General features: G+C 35.1%; 1 protein-coding gene across 2 annotated transcripts in view; it reads left to right on the top strand.

The window, feature by feature from the left end:
• FMN2 (formin 2) overlaps positions 1 to 13,962 on the top strand; it is a 152,308-nt gene that overhangs the window by 119,765 nt on the left and 18,581 nt on the right. The window lies entirely within an intron of this gene.

Here is a 13,962-nt window from a genome sequence, read left to right as displayed (position 1 = left end):
TTTGTTTAGCTGCTCGGTTACATAATTCTTGTCTTTAAAATTTTCCTTCACAATAAAACTTTGAGAGAAGCTGGCACTGTTAGGAGATTGTTGTGATGCCTAATTGCTCTTTTAAGGGAAATATTTGTCCTGTCAAAAGTGGATTTGAATACAAATCCAAAGGTGACAGAAATCTAATGACAGTGGAATCTTCAATCTGTTCAGAAATCTTGTGACTTTATCACTATCTTTTGGTATCTAATTCACTTTCCCTTCTAATCTTTTTCCCTGACATGACTGGAACCATCATATCAAAAACTTTCTACTGGTTTTATTAGCCTGATGGGGGAAGAAAGCAAACTGTTCTGGGGATTCTTGTTCAGCTTGGTCTGCTTCTTCTGACTTTAATCCCTAATTCTTTCTTCTCCCAGCTCCTTTTACACAATTTGTCAAAGAAGAAAATTCTGCTTCATCGCTACTCCTTTCCGTGAATATCTAGCAAGGATATTTTCTTTCTTCCTTCCACCCTCCCACTCAAATTCTTGATCAGATTAGTGCTTTTTGTAAGAACACTGGAGACAGCTTCATATACAGTTTTAGTATTATGTGTGATTATTTCAGTAAGATTTTTAATATAGCTTGAAAATAAAATGCTTGGGATCCTTTTTGTCAGGAGTGGATGAAAAAGATGATAGGAGCTTAAGAAGCTAAATAAAAGATTAGTTGCATTTGACTAATCATAGGTAGACAGCAGTGCATAGGATGACGAGACAAACAAGTAGTGCAAGGAAAAGTGATGGATTAGATGGAGCAAAGTTAATGTGATTAATGTGCTTGGATTTTCCTTGTTGAAGTGGATGACTTCAATCTATGTATAAGTTCAGGTCTACTGCAGGGGAGCATTTCTTTAGCTTTCATTAAAAACTATGATTTTTTATTATTATTATTAGTATTTTCGTTGTTAGTTTGTCTCCATTAAAATACAAAAATCCAGAAGAAAAGATCTTGTAGGAATAAAAAACCCTGTTTCTGAAATGAATAATGATTTGGGGAAAATGCAGCAATGTGTATTTTTAAAAATCTCAGTTGTGCAATAGATGAGCTGAAATGGAAAGTTAATCTTACACAGAAAATGAAGACAAAGAAAATGGAATGTCTGCTCCAGGGACTCCATACAGTGTATAGCTGTTCATTTGTCACAAGTGAGAAAATGTTTAATCAGTTTTGAAATGATGTATTCTCTCTTTATTTATCGTGTTTAGTGACTTTAAGAGTGTCAGTATGTAAAGTGTTTATCCTAGGAATGGATTTCTGGCACATGGATAAAAATGAAAAGTGAAATGTTTAGCTCACAATAGGCATATGTTCCAAGATCTCTCTGAGTAAGTATCCTGAGATGAGAAGAAAGCACACAGGTCTATGTTTATCTAGCTTACGCAGGCAGACAAGGAAGGCTCCAGCCTGGTATTAACACTGAAGTGACATGGAATGTCTTCACCAAACCCCAAACAATTACATCATTCCCTTAACAATATTGATAAAGTGCAATACGAAAGAACCTGGCACTTTCCAATTAGATCCTCATTGCTAAATGCTTGAGAAACTGTGAAATACTTGTCAAGTTAAAGCAAAAATCACTCATTTGGGGGGAGGTGAGAGAAGTAAAACAGAAAAGAGAGAGGAGGGGAAAGAGATCCCTCTGTATTTTAGGAATCCTTTATTCGGTGCCCCTTTATTTTTTCTTCTGTTTTTATTTTTAAATTTGAACTAATGTTCTCCATCCCAAGACTTGTATTATAGATATGCTCTCTGTTTTCTTATTTTCATTTACTTAGTGTTAAATATTTTTCGTCTTTTCAGATGTGATTTTACTTAAGCAGCAAAAAAGAAAAAAAATGAAGTCTTATTGTTTCCAGGTGTACTTAATACAATTTCAGAATGAGATGGACTTTTATCATAGTATGCACAAAAAGTAGGAACCAAGATTGCAACAAAATTATCATCCAAATAATATGACAAGTGATACCTCATTTGTCGGGCTAGGATGAAAGGCAGGAGCAACAGCAGAAATACCATTTTGCAGACTTAAAATCATAAATTAGTTACTCCTCTTCCTGCACTTCATTTCTGAAGAACCAATAGCCAAACAACCTGACTGAAATTACTGGAAACAGCATTCAGTGACGTTGAAGGTCATAATTCTCTGCCTTGATACCTCACCAACTGAATAGCTCTAGAGGAGTAGCATGGAGCTTTGTTACTTTTTCTTATAATACCTCACCCAGTATCAAGTTCTTATCTCCTTAGAAGGCTTCCAGATTCATATCTTTTTAAAAAGCAAATAAATCCAGACTTGTAAATTGATCTCTCTTCCACTGAAATAGTTAAGATGCTCTTTTCCTTCCCCTTTGCAAACATTTTTCTCTTCTTGGAATAACAACTTGGTTTCAAAAATTTAATTAAGATTGTTTTTTTTTTTTTATCTAAGACACAGTCAAATGCTTTTCAATTTTTCCTGTCATCTCTTAGTGTAACAACAAAGCATTCGATTCTGAATTCAGTTCAGCAGCACTAAAAGTTTAGTTATTCATATTTCATATAATTAACTAATATTCCACTCCTGTAAGAGACAATGTATGCTAGAAATGTTAAAGAATACTAAAGATTTTTTTTTTTTTTTTAGTATTTCAGATAGTATAACCCTGCTTGAAGTGATAAGTCAGTAAGGCAACAGTCTCACATACTGGTGTTTTAAAATCATTCACCTGTTTTTCCTGCTGATGCCTAACAAGACCTGGAAAGACAGAAATTCTATTTGCTATCCTGGCTTTCTGTAGATCACTGATTTAAAAAAAAAAAATCCTAGAATTTAATTTTTTCCTTTAGTAAATCTCAGTGCATTATGAGAATATATATTTGTTTTATAAAAAGTCAAACAGAGGACTTTTTGCCTTTTGACGTAAATATCAAGTGGGGAATTTAGGATGTGTGTGGCTTGGTATAAAATGCTCATCTCTCCACGTCTGGAGATATTTTTATTTGGTTTATTTTATAATTTCCATTCTTCCATTACTTGCACATTCCAGTGATTTTTGGGCTTTTAAGTGCTTTCTGAGTGCAGCCTCCCAGGCACCTCTTCTGTTTTCAGGACTTTTAATAATCCAGTTAGAAATGTGTTGTTGCTTTCTTTTGCTGTAGCAACAAAATGACATTAATTTTGAAGAGAAATGTTTACCTTTAAATTGCCTGCAAAAAAACCCCAGTATTCTTGACACAACACTCTTTGCAGACTTCCATTTACATCACTGAACATGAGAACCTGGGGAGGAACAAAGGTTTACACCTGCTTATGAGCTGACAAGTTGATGACATTTAGAGAAATAGCAGACAGTATGGTACAATGGCACTGCTGAAAAGCAACACCTCGAAATGTAGCACCTAAGTCTGGTAATCCTTCAAAACATTAAATGTTCCTCCCACCTCGCTACCCTCCACACAATGTTTTGGATTGTTTCCAAAAGTGAACTATAAAGTTAAAGAGAAAATTGAGTTAATGATAGAAATAAACTGGTGAAAAGCTTAGAATGGAAGAGGTATGTAGTTTAGAAAAAAAACAAAACCAAAAACCAAAAAAAAAAAACAGAAGGAAACTTTACTGAAAGGCAAGAATAAGCTATTGGACTTTGTCTTTCACTACTCTTTGGCCATTCATCTATTGTTGGTTTCTTCACTGTTATGTCTGTTTCTCGCTGTGTGGCTCCCAGCATGTAGGCTGGAATCACTAAGAGTAATACATTTCAGACCCTAGGTATACATTAGTTGGATCAGCAAAAAGTAAATACTTGCTGAGCAGAGGAGATGTGTATAGAAGAAGCTTACAGACTGTTAAACAGTTTGGATCATTCTAGTTTAGTATCCTGTCTCTGACAAAATATCAGGACCGTAGATATGCAGTAATGGAAACTTAGCCAGCAGTTCAGTTATGTCAGAAAGTCTCTTCTAAAATATGGGTAATTGGTCTTATCCTGGAAGATGAAGTCCTTGTCCTTTTCTGAAAATATTTGCCTAGTGACACAAGTCCTTAACCATTTAGATGATTGATTTTTGCCTGTAACAATGTTATCTTTAAAAGAAAATATTTTGGCCTACTGGCTTTGAAAAATAATTTTATTTTATTGGTTTGAAATTAGTTGGCATTTAATGGCATTCAGTGCTAGTATGAACAAAAGTTAATGCAACTCCTTACAGACTGGGGTACAATTCAGAGATCTAATATTCTGCAATGTAAACTGATTTTTATGCAACTTATTGTAACGTTCATGTAGAGGGTTTATTCTTAGACGTTAGAGTAAAAGGTAAAGGATGTTAGTGTTTACTCTTAGACCTTAGAGTAAAAGGTAAAAGATGTTAGTTTAAGGTGCAACTGCAGTTACACAGCTAAATAGCATTGATGACAATACGGCTAACACCCTGATAACAATATAGTTAAAATAACTTGCATCTGATCAACTCAAAACTAATGCCATGGCATCAGACTGAGGATTAAAAAAAGAGAAAAGAATAGGGGAACCATGTAGCTAGTAAAATTAGTGGGAAAATAATACATGAATTAAAGTCTTTCAATGTGTCACATTTTGTTTGGCTTCCAGTTTATGTTCAGCAGGTGGTTTCACTGAGTAGCCCTCAAAAATTCAAGATATTCCTCTTGAGCTGTTGCAGCTGAAGTAAAGTGCTTGTGTGCGTGTGTGTATGTGTGATTAGCTCCAGTGCCTCTCCCTTGTGCATCAGCTTCTGATTATGTTCAGCAGGACTTTTCTTTCATCATGTTGTCTACCTGAGCTGTTTGGTTGGTTTCCTAAGACCTTCATAGTCAGTGTTTGCATTTGCAAGGTCTGTGACTTAAATGTGAATAATGGGTCTCTTTTATTCTCTTATGCTGATTTGCCACTGGAGTTGTTCCTTTCTTCCTTGCTGCATGTTATAATTTATTTTAAGTATTACAATATTATGTTGTTGTTATGTATATGCAAATAGAAAAGCAGAACGTCAGGGATGGGATTTAATTAGGTCACAACTGCTGTGTTAACTCATCTGGGAACTATCCAGTAATAATCTGTGCAATATAGGTCATTCCTTCCATAACAATTTCCAGCTGATGGAAGGCTGCCATCCACAAGCTGATCCATAATATAGGGATCAGCCTACTGCTGAAACTCCACAAGCTGATCCATGATATAGTTCTTCTTCTCATATATGGAGCTTAGGTGACTAGGAGAGAAGGCATTGTCTCTTTGCTCTTCCTCTGTGTGTTGCTCACCCTCATTGCCTTGTTCCTTGAGTGCTTTAACAAGCTAGTTCAGAAACAGCTTCACTGGGCCAAATCCCTTCTGTACTATGTCTTACATGAGGGCTTCTCATGAAATAGCCTCACCTGCTTTTTTTCTCAGCTGCTGCCTGAAAGATAGTTCTACCATAATCAGTCTGTGAAGGAAGTAAAACTTCCTGCCTCCTCCTAAGGAAAGTTATTAGGGTGTGGTGACCCCAGACCAGAAACCCCATGAAGCCTCCTTGGAAAGGATAGGAACAGCCCAGAGATAGGCTTCTTAGGCCAAAGGAATATGGTTTTTCTAGCTTTTCTTGGATGTGTGAATATTAATGGTTCACAAATCCAGAGCTGATATGGTTATTTAATACAATATTTCTATTAATTTTAGTGTCTGCCACCTTTTCATGGGCAATCCTTATAGAAAATAAGGATTTTCTGCCCATTTTCTGTACTCATCTACAGAAAGGTTCTTTCACTTCTGTGAAGAGAATATATTGGGATAACTTGAGACTTGAAGCTCAAGTGCTTAAAGTTTGAAAAATGCAAATAAAGACCTTTCCAACCTGACAGTTCATCAAGAGAGATTTTGAAGCCTTTCAATTTCCTGTCATGGGATTTTTCTGTAATTGACTTTCAGAATATGAAAACTCCCATGAACAGTTCTGTTTTCAGCAAAGGATCAATTTCTTCTATTCATAGTTGTGCTGGCCATGATGATATGAGTGGATGCATGTTAAGGATAGAGCTCTTGCACAATGAATTAAGAATGCTCTCCAGAGCAATCACAAAGGGTTAAGTTGAAACTGCATCAAAAGACCTTTAAAATGCTAGGATGTTCTATAATAACCAAGTATTTCAGACAGTTTTTATTCTATAAAGAATAAAACTTCAAAGAATAGAAACTGAAACCTAAGTTTGACTTGAGCACCATAATAGAAATTAGTATGATTATGTAAAAAAACCCCTGTACATTCATTTCACTTGCTGTATTTAAAATGTATTCTTGTCAATGCACATATATAAAATTTTATCTATGCTGAATTATACTTTTAAAGATGAGCTAATCTTATGTGTACCTGAAATTTTGTAAAGCATGTGTGTAGTTTCCATCTAGATATCTAAATAATTTGCTCTAGATTTAAGAAAAAATATTTTCCATTATATAATTGGTATTTTCTTAGATAACCCTGACCATGCTTCTTCATGAATTCACTTATAGAAATGAGCCATACCATGACAGCAGACAGATTACAAGGCTGAGGCTGTAATCAATAAATTGAAAAACCATGATAAGCTTTTAACACAATATTTAGTGCACAACAGTTCTGCACTACTTCCTTATGTAATTATAACCTCTTTAAGTATTAATGATTGCTTAGAAGGCCTCCAGTGAACATGAAGAGTGTTAATATAAAGATCTGAAGTCAAGTTGGGCTTTCACATGAGGCTTTTAGCTGTTTCTTAGAGCACTGAGGCAGCAGCTTTTGTGTCAGCCCACTGCTGTTGAAATTCATTCTACCACTTTATTCTGTGTCTAACAGCATCTTATTATTTCTTCAAGTTCAGCCAGTCAAGGGTTATTTAATATGTTTGAAGCTCACATGCTTGTCTTTTTAAGAGAGAAAAATAATTTTCTCTTGGATATGTTACTGGGCCTGACTCTCCAGTGCACAAAATTACATGGTATTATTTTACACATGCTCACATTGCCTGTGTCTAGCTTAGCACAGAGCTAGCCATATGTCTGGAGCAGCTTAGCTGGCAGGCATGGGCATGGTATCCACACTAACCTGAATTAAAAGCATTAAAGTCCAAGATAGAGAGCCCATACATTGATGCAAGGTACTCAGGTAACAGTGGGTTGCAGCTAACACCAGTGCATCTAGAGAACTTTAACTACTTCAAACCAAGGGTTTGGGAGAAAGTTTGAACTGATTTAAAAATTTTATTTTAAAATTCATGGGAAGAGCACATGCAAATTAAAAATGCATCTGAAGAGTCATGCTAAAAAATGCTTGATTTTTAGATTTTTTTTCCCTTGGAGTGGCTTGTTAGAAGGCAAAGAAAAGACAAAGTTAGTTCCGTTTCTAATGCATTTTCTCAATTCATATTTTATTCTGAATAATATCCTTGAATGGAAATATGACTGATAATATTCACAGCAAAATTTAGGTTCACGTAAGCCCCAGTCACTGGGTGAGATGTAGCTGGCCAAGGCTTTGCATGTGGTATAATGAAGGTAGCAAAAGTACCTCTAACCTACATTTCCTGATCTTTGATTTTCAAATGGCTAGAATCTGACTCAGTATATGCAGAATGGCTTTTTCAGCACAGTGTTTTTTTGTCAGCAGAAATTGTTTGCCAAGATAGCTCCCTCCTGATAAAATTTAGCACCTAATCCTATGCCACCTTGGATAAAAGATGGTATTTTTATATCAGTGGAGCACTTTTTTACATCAGAATAATGCAAAAAAAGCCTGGAATCAACCCAAACGTATAGAGGGACCAGGTTGTATCCTATTGTTTTAGAGATGAATGAGAATAAAAATAGAAATTAAAAAATAATTAAACCAGTGAGGGAAGATCTTGCAGAATGCTTTTTAAATGTAGTATTAACCATGATCCCTAATAGCCTGATGTTTACAGAAGATATAAGCAACAAGGATAGATTAGGCAAATTTCATCACACCCAACCAATATATCTTAATCTGGACCTGATAAAAATATTTTCTAAAATAAAGGTTTTGAAAGTCTCAGTGCTCACATTCAGCCTTCAACAAAAGTATGATTTAATTTAGTTATGACCATTTTGTTTTGCTGGTTTGCAACCTGCTGTCATGAGGCACTTTGTTCCTGAAAGACAGGAACTTACTCTCCCATTGAATTAAGTAAATAGAAGGGTCTGGAGCAGCAGTTTAAATTCAGGTTGAAGTAGCAATCTGATATGTGAAGGGTTTATTCCCTGTTAACACACTGAGATCGTTGGTCTTCCTAAAAATTTATTTTTCCCAAAATGTTTAAGTGCAAAGCTATAGTCCTAATACCCATGGAATTTAACAGTCTGTGTCACAATATATGCTCTGTGCTATGTAACAGCATCCAGGTACAGGGTCTGCTGCCATTTGTATAAACTATGGAACTTCTGCATTTGTGTCACTAATAATTGTGTACAACTGATAATATTGATCATTGCATATCATCACTAAAGTTGTACAGCATTCCTAGTAGTGGGAGGGAGGGTGTTAAAATTCTCATGAACAAGACAGACTGGCCTGTCAATACATAATTTTCTGTTCCTCATATTGGATGCTTTTTGTTGAGCTTTTGTTGGGAGAAAAAAAGAAACGGTGCTTCAAAGGTAGAGGGATTTTTTTTGCAGTTACTGAAGCTGCTAATTTTCATATGGTTGAAGCAATAAGAAGTGTTTCTGTTTAATATGAATTTATAGGAGGCAAGGGACCAGGCATGAGGGAGATGACTTAGGATTCAAAACATTGCAAATGTTTGGCAGGTTTTTTTTAGAGGGAAGAAAAAAATCTCTTGAGACCTTTGTTTTCTAAGGAACAATGTTACAAAATACACAGTTACACAATATAAATTGGCAAATGAAAGATGAGATTAATGATTCTGGAAGCTAATTTAAGCTGGCATATTATCTCAACTTTCTTTTTAATATAAGAAAGTTACTTTTATTCCTTTATAAAAAGGGGGGAAATAAAAGGACAAGAAGAAATTTCTTTACCAGCCTTCAGGTACTGGATGTCTTGAAAGAACCTATACTTATTTTTTGCATTTTTTCACTTATAATTATGCAGAACAAGAGACTGCAGTGAGGAGAGGAAATTATATATTTTTTTAAAAAAGTAAAGAAAAGGTGAAGAAAGTGATGTAAAGTTATAGTGCAGAGAAGGACCCTCAACAAAATACATCAATAGAAAATTACACCCTTCACAAAATGCTGTGCATATGAAGTTTCCTAACAGGCTTGTGCTATCTCAGTCATGAGGATACTGGTACTCTTTTATTTTACATATTTTGTGTGACCTTGTTGAACTGGTTGGTATTCTATCTGAAGATTGACTCTTGCTTTCAGATGTTGAATACAGTAGGAAAATAGATACAAAGCCTTGGCCTATTTATATAACAAACCAAATGCTAATATGATGGTTCAAATTATTAGCATCCAGGAAGGAAATAATGTTACCTATATATTGTACTCACCTTTTGTATATAGACAACAATTCAGGATCAACATTGTGAACAGGCTTACAGCTCATCAACTCAGTTTGGCTTTAAATAAGACTCATGTCAGATTTAAAGTAGTAGGACATATAGTCTTTTCTTTCCCTTTTGCCTTCTTTCTTTTGGTAGAATGTGCTTAGTTCTAAATTTTATTCATGAGTTTAATTGAAAAAAAAGATTCTTTAGTAGTTTCAACTTGATTTAGAACTGCTTCTGAAACACAACTGCTTCACAAAAGTAACAAGTTAAATCATTTACACTAACTGTTCTTAATCACTAATGTACATAAGTGATGCTTAGAGATTCATAAAGCCAAAATAGAAAAGAATATCCATGTTCAAACTTTAACCAAAATATGTAGTCTATTAAACAGAAGAATATTAAGTAGAACAGAAAACCTTTTTTTCTGGTTTTAAATCCACATTGGAGCAAACCTTCACCCTTGCAGGTGATTTAGTTTGCTGTATGGGGAAACCAGATACATGTGTGTTTGTGTGCGTGTGTGTGTTCAGCATTTCTCAGAAAGGTCAGCCAGGGCGTGTCTGTACCTATGGTTACTTTGCTATTTGTTTGGCCAAGGAAGCCTGATCAAATAATGCTGAGATGAAACTACTGCTGTCTTAGTATTGTTGATTTGCTTTAGTACACATTTATAAACCAGCCAATGCATCCCAGACAGCAGGCTTGAATTGGAATTGTGTGCAACGTTTTGCTCGCTATTTTCAGAATAGAATGAGAAAAAAAGCTGAATAATCCATAGCTGCTCTTAAAATATTCCTAATGGATCAGTTTTATTAGCTAGTGTTGCTGTCAATGAGCTATTTGCAATGTGAATAGCTTATTTTCTTTTTCATATGATTAAATTTGGTTTGGCTGTTAGTACATCCGTTCCTTTCTTCCCTCCAAATAGAAAAATCACTTTCATAGACTCATAGTTGTACTCAAGGGAGCACACATAAAATTCTAGTGATTCATTCATCAAATTTCCACATTTGAGTAAGCAGTGAGTTCAGAGATCAGTCTGAAGTGATTTTTCTGAATTGCCCAAACACTTGAAACAAAGACATTAGAAGACAAGAAGGAAAGAAAAGGAACTAGCCATCTTTCCTGATGCTATTTCCTTTCTTACTTGTCAGAGATGAGCAACTCTTCCATTGTTGTGAGAAAGATGATGTTATTTAATTCTCCTTCAGGGCCAACATGAGGGATAGGAAACCCAGTCTGTAATCTGTTTAAAGATTTCTGGCTTTTGCTGTGTCAGGGTGAGACGGTAGTGTGAACATCACTGTCTTATTTTTAATCATGCTTGAAAAGTCAGGCTGTTAGAAGCAAAGGCAGTGACCTCCTTTACCTCTTTTAATCCCTGAGTTGCGTGTCCTTCTTTCCCTCTTCCATGACTCAAAGATCTTCTCTAATGCACATTCTTTTCCTTTAAGACTCTCAGAAAGAGTATGCATAAGTAGGAACCTTTTCACTTGAGAGATGGACACTAAGCAATACTTGTTTCAAAATGAATGTTTAATTTTGCAGATAGGTGAAATGAAATTTAAACAGGTCAGATGAGTTTCCCAAGTCTGTATGATGCAGAAGTTAATTTGAGTATAGGAACAAAAGGCTTTTGATAACTAGTTCTTTATTTGATTCAAAATATCTATGAGATGCACAGTTAGGAAGAGTAACAATGGTATTTGCAGATATTTTGTTTTAAAATCTGCTGAAGAATGAAAAGGAAAATTTGAATGGCTTTTTCAGAGCAAAGACCAAAGATATTTAAGATATATTCTGCCTGACTGAAGTCTGAAAGGATTGTATCTAGTCTTGGGGCTATGGCAATATCATCCAAGTTTCTCTGTGTATTTAAAATGCATGTCCCCTCCTGGAATTAGCCTTGAGATATATCTAGTTTGACATATGTAAACATTTCCGAATCAGATATTTAAAGACCATGGCAACAGAGAGGATTTATTGCTGTCCATGTTTTATTATTTGATGCTTTTGGATTGGCTTTATTTGCTTAGTCTTTCATGTGTGAAATAGGCCATTTTGCCTACAAAAATGACAGCATCAAATGTATAACAAGCAGGTTTCCATATGTCTTCTAAATGAACTCTAAGATACTTTAATGCTAAAGAAGGGTAGACCTCTCTGGTTGGAAAAAACATGGCAACTGTCTTAACTGTTTGATCTGCATGTATAGAAAAAAATATTTGATTCATGGAGATTTACACCCTGAAGTATTATTGTGTTGCAGCTGATGTCTTGTGCATTGTTACTGGGCATTAGAAAGGTGTGACATACTAACAATGACAACCTGCTATGCTGCTGCTGTTTCGCATTTCACAGACAGCTAATTTTCCTTACCTCCCAAACTAACTGCTAGGGAGTCAAGCAACCTGTATGAGCATTTCTCTGCTTTCTATAAACCTAGTAATTATGTTACAGCTGTTAGGCGCAGCTGTATGAATGTGTAAGTTTGCAATGGTTATACAAGTAGTCCTCAGGGAGGTTTTCAGTCACCAGGGAAAAAACACTAGTTATCTCCTCCTGCTCTCAGAGGATAGTTGGAATAATTGAAGAGCAGTGGAAGTCTTTGCATCTCTAATAGATGTTAAGATGTTAGTGCTCTTTATATTTTTATTTTTTTTTTTAATTGAGCGTTCACTTATACAGTACAAATTTCATTTTGTTTGGCTTCCTGTTTCTTGGGATGTTTTCCTGTGATAGAATTCTAGCTCACTATCTCATATATTAAAGCATTACTTGAGATGGCCATTCACTGTCAAATTCTTTTCTCATCACTGTAGTTTGCAAAATGTTTTGAACATATATTTCCCAAAATGAGGTTTCTTATATGAAATTGTCTTTCTCTGCTTTGTAAATCATTAATGGACTTCATTCAGAGGGCTTCTTAAAAAATTAGGGATTCAGCTGATGCCTCAAGATTTCTCTCTTGTTCTTTATCTCTCACATTCCTCCAAAAATATTGTCAGCTCATTCTGAAAATTCAAATAAGCCTTTAATATGACTTCTCCACTAGCCAGCTGCAGAGCTGTAAGTCTGGGGGATGAGACTGGTAGAAAAAATACCCAAAAAAATGATAACATTTGTAGTCTTACAAAAAGTTGAAAATATGTGACAGTTGGAGGAAGTTTAAAGCAGTGCAGCTGACTGCAGTGTCAGGGATATTCTTTTTGAGTCATTCTCTGGAATCAGAGGATAGATGATAAATACCTTTCCCAGTATAAAACTGTGGGGATAATATAAGTAAGTAAAATTGAATATTTTAATCAGTTTTGTTAATCGTTAATAAATCATCTGAAAAAAATACCCGAACCAAACCGACAACACAACCCAGCCAAAAAAAAAAAGGCATTTATTGGCCAAACACTTCAGTTAAAGAACAGAGGGCCATGGTAGGCTGACAGAACTGAAGAAATTACCTGACTGTGTAAGGTGGCATTTGAGTACCAATGTAATGACTTTAAAAATGAGAATGTTTTCTATATTTTTATGTGCTACATCTCTGTTGCTCAACATCTTCAGTTTGCTTCAGCAGATGGAAAAATGAATTCCAAGTCAGGAGAAAAAAATGTGATGTAAAATTTGGTTGGTAAATTGATGTTAAATTTTTAAGATGTAGACTTTTTTTATTCAGCAATATGATAATATATGTAGATGCTTATTTTTCAGGTTGGGCAAAACAACTGGAATATTCGGGTTTGAGAATTAGGGTGAAATTTTCTTGCAGAATTTGTGAGGGACCCTTCTGAATGGTTGAATCTTTGTATGTTATTTTCACCATCATAATCCATGAATGAAGATATGACTTCTGAGACTAAAATTACATTTCCATCCGTTTAGCCAAAATTTGATTCTTCCCCATAATTAAAGTATTAAAACTGTGATCTATGATTCAGAGAAAATTATCATAGGAGTCAATGAATAGTAATAGATCAGTGAGCAAAGCACCTACAATTCTATTTCAAGTGAGACTTTTCAATTGCATTTTTCATAAAATGAGCAATTATCCAGTGGCTTGCATGTTGAGCTTCAGATCAGGAAAACATTCTTAAAATCTCCAGTATTTACAAAACATACAATGAAAAAAAAATGAATAATAGTTAATCAAGCAATATTTTTAAAAATAATTATTCTGTACCTTCCTGTAACATTCCTGAAATAAAATAGAAACAGTTCAAACTCAGAAATACATTAACTTGTAGTTGCACTCACAGTCCTCACTCAGTGTGGGAAATATGACCTTTGCATTACAGGAGTAGCTTTTACTTGAGGAGTAGCTTATGTGTTTGCTGCATTAGTTTTGTACTCGCTGTGCTCAGAAGGGATTGTTGGATTGTTCTGGGAGAGTCACAATGGGCACCTGTTTTCTAGCACAGCCCTTCCTGGGCCAAGTT

Source organism: Melospiza melodia, chromosome 3 (assembly GCF_035770615.1).
Source record: "Melospiza melodia melodia isolate bMelMel2 chromosome 3, bMelMel2.pri, whole genome shotgun sequence".
NCBI lineage: Eukaryota > Metazoa > Chordata > Aves > Passeriformes > Passerellidae > Melospiza > Melospiza melodia.
The sequence above is the reverse complement of the archived record's forward strand: the minus strand, read 5'-3'. Positions and strand labels throughout refer to the sequence as shown.